Raw genomic sequence first — 12,695 nt, 5'->3', positions numbered from 1 at the left:
CCCCCCTACACTCACACACGTCGCTCAAAAGTTTTCCTTAAATGGTGAGGGCGAAATCACTGGAAACACGCTAAATAGATTCACTGGGACCTCCCCACAGTGGGTCTAGGGCCACACAGGTAGCCGCAGCCGAGTCCCGACTCTGCCATCCTGAGGCACCATCCTGGACCACAGGGCTGCTGCCCAGTCGGGCTAGGAGCCTTCCTGTCACCAGAGGCAAAGCCTAGAGGTGTCCCACCCCCGTAGGAAAAAATTCGCCTCAAAGTCCAAAGTTGCCTCCGGGGTGCCTCGCTCGCCACAGTGCTTCCCGTCTAGGGGTGCCTCGCTGGGCTTATCCTCTCCTTGCTCCCAGTGTCTGTCTGTGTCTTAGTCTCACCTTTCCTTTTTATTCTTTCCTCCTTTCCTTCTTTCTTTCTTCTGGGTTTCCCATCCCCCTGCCTCTCCCCCTTCCCCAGTCCCCCCTTCTCTGCTGCCGGCCCAGGCTCAGTCAGAGACAAGCAGGAGAGCTGGTGCCCTTCCCCCCCCCTTCTTTCTTTCTCTTTCTCCTCTTTTCTCTCTCTCTCTCTCTCTCTCTCTCTCTCTCTCTCTCTCTCTCTCTCTCTCTCTCTCTCTCTCTCTCTCTTTCTCTCTCTCTCTCCCCTCCCTCCCTCCCTTACTTTTTTTTTCCCCTTGCTTTCCCACGCTGGCTGAATGTGACTTGACCCCATTTCAAAAAAGTTTGACATAGTGCTTCAACATTTCCGCATTCCTCCGCGACTACAAAGGCTGCAGCCGCCTCCTTCTGCTTTCTGTCTCTGCTCTCTCTCTTCACAGTCAATGAAATCCTTCATGTGCCTCAGCCGAAGCCTGCCAAATACCGTCAGGGTCGCCACTAGCGCAATGACAAGAGGCGAGCCATAGCCAGGGGAAAAGACACACAGCTAGCGACGCACAAATGCACAGACGTCGGCAAAGACGTGCGTGTGCATGGATGCATACAGAGCATATGTGTCATGCACGTGGCCAAGTTAGTCGCTCCCCAGGGCACTAGCTCAGGGCCACGTATTTTTTGCTAGGGTTCCAGTGCTTTGGTGGCGGAGGGGGAGGGGAGAGTATGACCCTGGGGGGGCGGGGGTTTTGAATGGAAGCATCACTTAGCAGGGGATGCAAATGTATATTCTTGTGTCACCCTAAAAGCATGGACACCGAAAGGTTTTGGCCACAAGTCCAAGGACATTTGCAAGCCTGTTGGAGTGGACATCAAGGGGCCTGTTGTTTAATTATCACGTGGCGGGGAGTTAACAGCTCCCCTAGAGTAGCGTCACCAAGGACGCGGGGGAAAAAGAAGGGGGGAAAGAAAAGAATATCTGGGGGGGATGTTGGGGTCGAGAATGTCCCCCGGGGGAGATGCACAAGGGTTTTTAAAAAGCTAACTGGCGAGTGTGTGATGTCAGTTTAAAGTTCCTATTGGAAAAGTTCAGATGAGGCCGAAAAACTCCTGAGCTGCAGGGTGTTTGTTTATGCCTGCAGGGAGGTGGGGGGCAGGGGAAGGAGGGGGCGCTCGGGGTCCGGGATGGATGCCTCCGAGCCGCGAGAGTAAGGGTCGGCGGCTCAGCCCGGTGCCAAGGGCAGCGGGCCATCCAAGTGACCACCCCGCCCCTCCCCCAGCCCACATTCCAACGCGTCCTTCACACTGACCCTCGGGGGTTCCGGCGGGGAAGGGGTTAACCCGAGCCAGGGCTGCGGCGCCCTCCCCTCCAGGGCCCCCCCCCAGCACCCCCTTCCCCGGCCGCTCCCCCCCCACCTCGCAGAGCTCCCTCACCTGGAGGGGCCCGGCAGACTCCCCCCCGGCCGTCCAGGGAGTCAGTCCCTCCGCACGTGTCGGGCAGTCCGCGCGGAGCAGGTAGCCCGGCAGCCGGGGCCGGAGGAGGGACGGCGCGGCCGGGGGGCTGGGGGGCCCGGAGAGCCGAGACCAGCGGAGCGGCGGCGGCAGCAGCGGCTGGGGCCGGGGCCGGGGCCGGGGCCGGGGCTGGGCCCCACTCGGGGGCGGGGGAAGGAGGAGACTGGCTCCCTCCCAGAGCCCCACCCGGCCGAAGGGAGGGGGTCGCGGGGGGACGCGAGGCACCGTCTGGGGTCCCGGCTCGGAGCGCAGCTGAAGGCGAATGTGCAAATGAAAGCCTTCCGGAGGAGAGGCAGCCCCAGACGGGCCGCTTCGGGGGCCCCCTCTCCGCCTTTGCTCAGTTCCCCTCCCGCAGTCCGCACTCCCGAGCTGGGGGCGGGGAATTCCTAAATGAAAGTTTCCGGCTTTCACTGGGGGGGTGGGGGGGGCGGATAAGGGGAAGCGAACGGAGCCTGGGTTCTCGGGGACCACTGGGGTGGGCTGGACGAGGTGGAGCTACTAGATGATAAACTCCCCGAGGGCAGCGACCTGGCCTGGGAGATGGAGAACCGCGCCGAGCGCTGAGCCCGAGTGGGCGTTTAATACAGGCGTGCGGAATGGAATTGGAGCTGGCCGGGATTCAGACTCTGTTGTGGGCTGGAGGGGGTGGGAGAACCCCAAACAACCCGAAGTCCTTCAGAGGGGCCAAGGGGGTAAACACTGCACCAGAAACTCACAATCAGGGCAAATCAAGAGCTTTGCTCAGTCCCCCCACCCCTTTCTAAAGTGCTTGCCTGAACGGCTGGCTGAGAGCAAAATGCTGTTCTGTCCGAGCACTTTTCATTTTCAGGATGAGCTACATTTGTTTTTGTTTTCTTCGCTTCCTTTGGGAGTTGTCAGGCACTCTGATAGTTAACGATCTCGGTGATGAGGCTGGATGGTTCACAATTATTAAGTAATTACCAGCTGCTGAGGCTCACTAAGGCATTTCTGGTAAGCTAAAAGACTGAACTTGAGTCTTTTTTAAAAAAAGATATAAGATGATAGTTAAAGAAAAACTAGGATGTGATTTGATGAGTTGCAATTCAGATGCATTATTTGGAATGCAGAAATATGAAGCCTTAAAAAAAACCAAACTGACCTGCTGAGAAAGCCTTAACAAAAATTAATTGAGATGAAAAGGAAATTTTTGAGGAGAAAATCTTCATGATTTATCTTACAGAAGGATTTTTTCAAATGAATGCCTTATTGAAAATAGGTAAGTGTCCCAAAGAAATGTCGTTTATTTGTGGATTTCCAAAAACTCTAATTTCAAATTAAGAAAGTCATTTTTTTTTTGTTTTGTGGGAAAAAAAAATAATCCTCTAAAATTCTGATTTGCATTTGAAAATATTCTCATTGCAAATAGTATCTGGCTTTGTTGAATTAAACTTTAATTTTCCAGGCTACTGATTGCACAGTGTGATTTTTGTTCTTCATTAACAAAAGATTACATCCTATATAGCTGTTGAAGTGATGGTGATGAAGGTTGTTGGTTTTTTTTTTAATCTTTATGGTTTCACATTTTGAATTCCATTAAACTGATTATCCTAATTTATAAATATAGTTTAATGATGGAAAGATCTAATTCTGTGTAAAATAAGCTAGAATGTTATTACGTAAACCTGATCATTTGAAATAAATTTTGTGTAGGGAAGGTTACATTTTAATTAAATTAAATTTATGAACAAGCTACATTTTAGAAATGTCTAAGCAGCTCACATGCCTTGAAGATTTTAGAGGGTAATCTTCAGGTCCTTTATTTATACACCCATCATGAAATGGATAAAATGTCATATGCTATGATTGTTCCATGAAATTAAAGTTTAAGCCTAAAACATACAATGGCAAGTGCCATTGGTGATTATCATACTTAATAGTATTTTTAAAAACCAAATCAAAACAGCAAAAGGATAAGATTAGTATTGATGAAGGTATTTTAAACTAGAAGCAATTGTCAAGAAATGATTAGACTTAACTCACAATTAGAATAGTTTCAGTAAACAAACAATTCGAAATACAACAAAAGAGTTGTGGACAGTTTCAAGATTTTCAGAAGGGGATCCTGTCTACACTGAATTCCTTTCTGTGTTGTCACTGAATTGGTCAACATTTAAAGCTTGGCTGGAAATTCCTCAACTGAGTGTTATGAGAAGTCTTGCTCACATAAATCACAGTGAAGCAAGTCATATATATTTTAACACACAGTTCAGATAGCTTTATATAGTCTGCTTTCATTCATATTGCTTACCTTTTATGTTGATTTAGCCTTATTTGTCCATTTTTTGTTGTTGTTGGTCCTTGGTTATGATTCATTTATATCCTAGTCATTTTTTTTTTAAAGTGCTCAGAGGTTTATCTTAAGTTAACTACAGTTAGTCAACACCAGAATGTTTTTGTTTATGGATAAAATGTTCTGAAGGTAACAGGTTATCACAACAAAATGGGTATGAAGTTTATAAACAATGAAGTAAACTTGATTTCCATTTGATGAGGTCTTCTTCAACTGAACACAGTATTCAAGATCACTGACATACTGTCAATACTTTGATATTGCCCTAATCAGAAATCCTGAGTTATAAAACCATTTTATTGTTGTGATGTTGGAAAATTAGAATTCCTAGATTTCATTTTCCTTAAATATGCTCTTTTAGGTTGCCTTAGGAAAGTGCAAGATAAACAGATTTATAGTTAAATATTTGTACATAATTATGGTAAAATGGAAATTTTTAAAAAATTGTTGGTATACAAATGGTAGTCTTCCCTGAGACTGAGGATAATTATAGCATCTCTCTCACAGGACTGTTGTAAGATAATGTATATAAAATGTTGTATAAACCTTAAAGCCCTGTGTGTTATTGTTATTAAATTATAAACAACATTTGTATTGTGTTGACTATTTGAAATAATAAAAAAATTTTCAAAAATGCTCAGATGAATTTGCACCATTATTTATGTATAATTACACATTTTTTCTACAAAAGTCAAATCCTTATTGTTCCAATAAAAACATTTCTATCTCATCGATTTCTTTCTGAAATGTTAAACTTGTGATTTTTATCTTGTGAATTTTACCTTTCTAACTAACCTAAAAGCTTTTGTTTTCTAACAGATAGTAGAATACAGTTATGTCATCTTTTTTCCATGATGTTTTCATTTCCTTCTTTTCAAAATAGAGCCTTGACATGTTGCTCTGTGTTTCATGTAAAAACAAGTCCCATGTAAAGACGCCCTAGTCTCTTAAAAGTCTGATTTTTTTTTTCATGTTTGTGCTTCAGTCTTTGATAAAAATCTTACTTGTCACCCATCTGAAAGTGACCTGTAGGTCCTTTACCTTTTTATTCTTAACTATGACCTGGTAAACTCTATTTGAGCAGTGCAAGATCAAAAGATTTTTATATTTCCTGTAAAAGGATAAACAAAACAAAAAAAAGCATCTTTAGTAACTACAATCTAATGGGGCTTCAAAATTAAGAAGGAAAAATATTTAGACACTTCTTACCTTTTAGAATATTGTTTTTACGTTCTATCATCACTCTGTAGCATGTCCATAATATAGTCATTGTGTGAGTGTCCTGTTTGAGATTATCACCTAGTCTTGTTTCCTTTCCCCTTTTTGCTAAAGAATTTTTTTTTTTTTACAAATACCTTTATGGTAATAGCATGTTGTTTCAACATGTTTTGAAAGAAATTCTTGAGATCCTACATAACTTCTTTGGGAACTCTGAATAATTTGAAAATTGCCACAAAACCATATTTATGAAAGATGGTGATGATAGCTTTGAATTCATATCAATCTATAGAGCCACAATGCTTTCATTAGTTTTTTTTTAAAGTTGTAATGATTTTATCTTTTACTTAAAACATGACCCCACAGTTGCATTGCCATAACCAAAGATGGTCCTTCCAAAAGATATGATGAGGGTTTTTTAGATAAATAATTCAGATTAGCCATGCAAAGTACCAGTTTTTGTTTTTGGGGTTTTTTTTTTTTGAGGGAGGGTGTGGTAGTGGTGATAAAACTATAGGTAGAAGGAAAGACAAAAGAAAGTCATTCCTGGGAAGAGTCTTTGGTAAGATGCTGGGTACATACAGATACATATGAGTTAAGCACATGCTTAAAACTCATGATGAGGTTGTAGGGGTAATAGACTGAATGAGAACATACTATATAGGGAGTACCTAAGCAACCTAATGTTGTTTAGAAGGAACTGCATTTATGACTGTCCCATTATACAGTGAAATGTATTATTAAATAAGATCATCCAACTATCATATCCATATTCATGTAATTCTGATTAATATTTTCCTATTATATATATTTTCCCCTGTACATAGCTAGTATTGACTGCATATAACCCCTTGGCCATTTTGAAGAGAGTGTGGCATCATTCTGTGGATCAAAGATTTTGCCATTTCTTTTTCAAGCTCTATTATCAGCCAACTAACTTCTTCCCAAAGTCACTTAATCCTCTCTGCCTTAGTTTCTGTACCTATGAATTGAGGGCAATTTTTCTCTCTCTCTCAAAAAAAATTCAACCCTTTTGCCTTTGAATATCCACACTCTCCCGGTCCCCCCATCTCTATCTCTAAGGATACCTCTAGAAATATGTTTATAAGTCATCAGGTGAACAGTTTTCATGAAATTCTAATAAAGGTAAATGTGCTAATTCCAGGATCATTATAGATAGATGGGTTCTTATTCTTCTCAGAAAAGAAAATTGCTAAATAGAGCAGAATGTGACTGATGATTTTGGAATAACCAAGAGAATACTTAAAAACACACTCTGGTATTTGCTCTCCCTTAAGGAGGTGGTTTGAGGATGCAGGTGACTGACTGGGAAATCTGGCTTCCTTGGTTGAAGCCAAATCAGATTTCAGGTTGCCTCTTGGTTTAGATATCTGGGTAGGAGTTAATGATTATTTACATGAAATAAAAACTAACAAAAAACATTATTAAATAAATTTTAGGATTTTTTTCTTTTAGGCAATTTAAAATTTTAAATGTCTCTATTTTTTATAATGCCACATTATGAACTCACATTGAGGGGAAAAAAGAAAAGAATGTTTAAGCTCTAATAATCCAAATGGTTCTAAAAAGCCAAAGGTAAACTGTGATGGAGTAAGTTTGATACAACATAACTTTATGGTGGCTTGCTTGTACTCGACAGCACTGTTATCTCTACAGGAGCTAAATCTTAGGGCAACAGTTCTTAAAGTGTGGTTCACCAAGATTCTTTCATGAAGTCCACAATGTCAAAACTATTGTTATCATAATATTAAGACGTTATTTGCCTATTAAAATGCTTCTCGCTTTTCCAACTACATATCTGTGTGAGGCCAGATTTTCTTCATATCCTTCAACCAAAACAAGATATCCCAACAAATTGAACGCAGAGGCAGATATGAGAATCCAACTGTCTTCTGTTAAGCTCGACATTAAAGAGAGGGCAAAGATATGTTAAACAATGACATTCTTCTCACTATTTTGTGTGTGTTTTGGAAAATGTTTTTTCATAAAAACATTATTTTTGTTAAAATGTAATGGGTTTATTCTTGTTATTTTTAAATGAATGAAATACATATTTTTAAATTGTTCCATTTTGAGTTCTAATGTGGTCAATTGAAATAGATGTAACCTATGCAAACAAAAGCTCTTTGGGGTGCTGAATAATTTTTAAGATTGTAAAGCAATCCTGAGGCCAAAAGTTTAAGAACCGCTGTCCTACAGGATAGAATACTCGACTCCTAAATCTGGAGGCTTGGCTTTATTCCTTTCTAGCTCTTCCTTACACATTTCCTCAGACCTTAGAAGCCAGTTACTTAACCTCTCAGTGATTCAATGTCTACACCTATCAATTGGAGTTGTTTCAAAGAGGTGATAATCCTTCAGAAGCATGTTATCAAAAAAAGATTAGATAATGCAAACAAATTGTTCTGCTCTCTCCAAAGAAGGCAATATAGTCCAGTAGAAAGAACTATGAACATACGATGTGAATTCTAAGTCTTGGCTGTGACATCCTTAGCAATTCAGTTGGACAAATGTCTAGGGATTGCAGGTATGAGTAAGACAGTTCCTGACCTCATGGGACTCAGAATCAAGTAGGAGAGAGAAGATATGAGGATGAGTACCAATAATGTATATTCTCATATGCTTAAGTGCATAGGAAGAATACAGAGTGCTATGAGATTTCCAAAGAGACAAGATGTGGCCAATCAGAGAGAAAACAACACCTGAGCTGGGCCTTATATGGGCCAGGAAGAATTTCTATATTTTTAGCCTGAGCACTAAAATAAGACAGATGCATTGTACTGACTCTAAGGGAATCCAGTTCTAGAAATCCATGATGAATGTGATACCTTATTGGCTCATCTATCTATAGTCTAGGCCCATGCTGCCACTCACTTGAAAGACCTCAACAACTTTCTTGGTTTCCCTAAATTCCAAGGACTTCCTGTTCCAATCCATTCTGCAAATTACTTTTAAATTCATTCTCCTTAAACATTTTTATCGAGCAAAGCAGCTTATAGGGAATAGAGAGATCTGGACATGGAGTCAAAAAGACCTAGCTTTACATCATACCTCTGATATATTTTTCAACAATCAGGCAAAAAGCATTTAAAAGCACCTACTATGTGCTTTAGGCATTCTGCAAAGCACTTGAACTACCAAGACAAAAGTAACACAGTCCCCACCCTCAAGAAGTTTACATTCACACTCAACTCTGTAGCCTTAAGGAAATTTCTCCACCCAGGGGATCAGTTTACTCATCTGTAAAACGAAGGGGTTGACCTGATTTCTTCCAACTTGAAATCTATGTTGTGATGATAAGTTTTCATAATTCATAAAAAGAACCTTATAACTTCAAAGTGTTATAGAAATGTCAGTTGTCATTCATTATTGTTCCACATATGGAGAAGCTTACATGAATATAGTTAGTTCTACTTTAAGCCTTGACAGGGCATTTTATATATCTTTTAGCAGGATGATAGACACTTTGGTAGTCTGGTGAAGTCTATGTATCCTGGTCTCAGGAAAAAAACTCATAAATAGATATAATAAAATACCTAGAATTATGAAGGAAAAAGATCATAGAGAAGTAGAGTTATTAAATTTTTTTTTTAAGTTTACAGACCCTTGTTTAAGAATTCTTGCCTTAGAGGTAGGAAGAATCTAACTGGATCATCTCATTTTTTTTTAAAAGAAGAGCACTCTGAGTGGTAAATCATTTACCCCAAATCACACAGCTTTGTAACAATTAAAACCAAATAATATCAAATCCAGTAATCTGTCTACACCATTTGGTCCTATTCTATTCAGGCTCAGGAAAAGTAAGCAAGTTTTAGCAAGAGCTTTTCCCTCCCCTTCCTTCATCAATTTTCTTAAACCAATTTATCAAGCAAAATGAATTTTCAAAATATATTATGCATAGATGCCACATTAATTTTTTAGAGTAGTTTTTAGAGAGGAAGAATGCTTTCTTGAAAAAAAGAGGAACCTAGAGCTTAAAATAACAAACTAATTTTAAGTGCTTAAAAAAAAAGTGAAATGATGACATCAATGTATGGAGCTCCCTACGTTGTACCTCAGAGTTGTCTGGATCACTGAGAGGTCAAAGGACTTGCCCAGGATCACATAGTATGAATCAGGGGCAAGACTGGAACCCAGAACTTCTAGATCCTGAGGCTAGCCCTCTATCCACTAGGAAGCATTGCCTCTCTTTGCGTACTTATATATTGTTTTATAGCTACTTAACCTTTCTGGGCCTCAGTTTTCCTATCTGTAGAATGGTACCAATACGAGGACCAAATACTATAATTTATAAAAAGTGCTTTAGGGAGCTTAAAGTGATGTAAAAATCTATTCCTTTATTCAACTAATAAGTATTGAGGACTTATGCTCAGCAAGTAATTTTTAAGCAGCTATGTACAAGGGACTGGGATGGAGGGGGGGGTGGAGGAGGGGCAAGTTTGTCTTCAAAATACTTGAAATACACCCTAAAGATTAGAGCTGGGGCAGCTAGGTGGCGCAGCAGATAAAGCACCAGCCCTGGATTCAGGAGGACCTGAGTTCAAATCTGACCTCAGACACTTGACGAGTACTAGCTGTGTGATCTTGGGCAAGTCACTTGACTCCCATTGACCCTTAAAAAAACCCCAAAACCAACCAAATAAACAAAAACAAAACAAAACAAAAAGATTAGGGCTGTCCAAAAGTGGATGGGTAACCTGGAGGGCAGCTTCCCCTTCCTCGGGAATTCTTCATTCAGGGGCTGGAGGCCCACGTATCAGGGATGTTACAGTGAGGATCCCTTTGGTGCATAGGTTAGACTAAGGTCTTTTCCAACTCTCCAGTTCTGTGATCCTGTGATGGGAAAGGGTAAGTCCCAGACCTTTGATTTCACCAGGATATGGGATCACTGGATGAAGAGATTTCCTCTACCAATTCAAGGGGTTGGCATCTTTTCAGTGACTTCTGTTTTAGGATGCTTCCTAAAGCAACAAGAAGTGAAGTGACTTGCCCATGTTTATACAGTTAATAAGTGTCTGAGGCCAAACTTTAACTCAAGTCTTCCTGATTCCAAGCCCAGTGCTGAGCCACCTGACTACTTACTGTTAGATATATCTAGAAGAAGCAGGGTCCCCCCTTTTTTTTTTCAGGATAGGCAGTGGACCCTGTGATTTCATTAGGAAGGGGAACTCCCTCTACTGGTACAGGTGAGTACCTCCTCTGCAGGTTTAATCTTTAAGATTTGCCCAGGACATTGAGAAGTTAAATAACTTGCCTAGTATCATGTGGCCAGTATGGGTCAGAGGGGGGACTTGAACCCAGGTCTTCCTGACTCTGGGGCCAGCTTGCCATCCATTGCTCCATGCTGCCTCTCTTGGGAACATATAGACCTTCAAGAGCATGTGATATAGTTATCACTCTTTCAGAAATTTATAAAGACTTAGGTACTTTCTAGTGTTTCTTTTGAACCCAAAGTCCCACAATTGATCATTAATTGCCCATGAAAATTCCATTATTTGCTGTGCACCTTTAAATGTATGGGGTGTTCCCAGAGTAGCAGGGTTGCTCATCCACCTTTGGTGTCTACCTTTCACCCAACTCTTACCTGTGGCTCCAAGAAGCTATAGCATGGGCAGCAGCTACACCTCAGTAAAACTGTCTTGGAAAACAGGCTGAACCATGTTGAAGGTAACCAACAGGCCTCAAATCTGTTAGTGAGGTAGGGGAATGTTTACTCTAAGCATGTGAAGACTTCCCCCACTGGAATGGGCAGATGAGAACAATTTGTTCCAATGGCCATGAAGTAGGATGAGGCTGATGCTAAGCAGGGCTTAGAGCTTGGTTAGGCATCATTGATGCCAAGGCCATTCACTGCATCCCCAGTCATCTTGACTTTTGTCTTGCCACTGGACACTGATGGCTCTGGAAGCAAGAGTGAGGCTGACGACTTTATGCAACTCTGCCTCACTGAAATCCGAATCACCCATGGTATCATTGGTCCCCTAGGAAAATGAAGGACCCACTACCACCAACACCCAAATACATTCAACAGCCCCGAGATACAACAGTCTACTGAGCAAGTCGCTGTAACAATAATAACCTGTAATAACTCAAGAATACCTTCTAAAGGGTTTTGAGGTTTGTCAAGCATCTTTCCACCTGGAAAGAGTGGTGGCACAATCTACAATCCTAAAAGTTGATGCTTTCTATTCTGGTTCAATGTTTGTTCAGTTGGACTCCTTTCTTTCATGTGTATCGATCAATATTGCTCAGACTCTTAGGGCATAGACTCCTACAGGGAGTTTTTTTGCTCTGTCACCTTTGTTTAATGCCATGTACAGATAAGTGCTTAACAAATGACTTGTAATGTTGAAAGCACTCCCATTTCCCACTAAAGCAATTAATGACATTTAAGCAGAATGATCTGTCTTTATACAAGTAATGGAAATTGGGTCTTTGCTATAGAAAGTCATTGTAAGGGAGCTGTTTTTCCATGAACACGCTTTCTGAGCCAAGCACTGATCAAACTGAGAAATGATTGGATATGATAACACCTAGGATTCCCTGTGTAACCAGAACTGGAGAGCACATGGAAATATAGGTTTGTGGCCTTCCTCTCACAGTGCTCAAATACTTAATCTGTTTGAATACCCTTTCAATTTCACAGAGCATCAATTTTTGAAAAGCATAAATAAGTCTTTGAAAGTGATTTGGGAAGGTAGTTCACTACAGAAACTGAGGAAAGAGGGAATTGTTTTGTAAATTTTTTTTAATTACAAAAAAGTCCTTTTTTGATGATAATAATAACTAACATTTATGTAGCCTTTAAATGTTTTTGATCCATATGTTGCTTCATTTGGGCTTCACAACAACCCTGTGAAGTATATATGCTATATGACTCTGGAGAGATTGAGGTAACAAGAGGACCTAGATTTGAAAAACAACCACTCTGTACCAGATTTTTCTCTAGAAGTGAATGGACAACCTGTAGATTTTGTGCTTGTGTGTGTGTGTGTGTGTGTGTGTGTGTGTGTCTTTTACACTTATCCCCTTAAATTTCATATTGTTTACTTCCATTATCCAGACCAGTTGAAGGGTTTGGGGGGGGGGACTGATCCTGAAATACACTGAATAATACTCTAGAACACACACACACACACACTCACAATCTCACACTCACACAGAATAATAGACAAGCTGGATATGTTGTCTAGCCAAACCCAAAGGTAAAAGTTGGCCCAAGTTTAAAAAACGAAATTCCAAAAAAACGGACTTTCATTACCGCTA

The sequence above is a fragment of the Dromiciops gliroides genome, chromosome 5 (genome assembly GCF_019393635.1).
Source record: "Dromiciops gliroides isolate mDroGli1 chromosome 5, mDroGli1.pri, whole genome shotgun sequence".
In the NCBI taxonomy this organism is placed as follows: domain Eukaryota; kingdom Metazoa; phylum Chordata; class Mammalia; order Microbiotheria; family Microbiotheriidae; genus Dromiciops; species Dromiciops gliroides.
Note: the sequence above shows the minus strand (reverse complement) of the source record.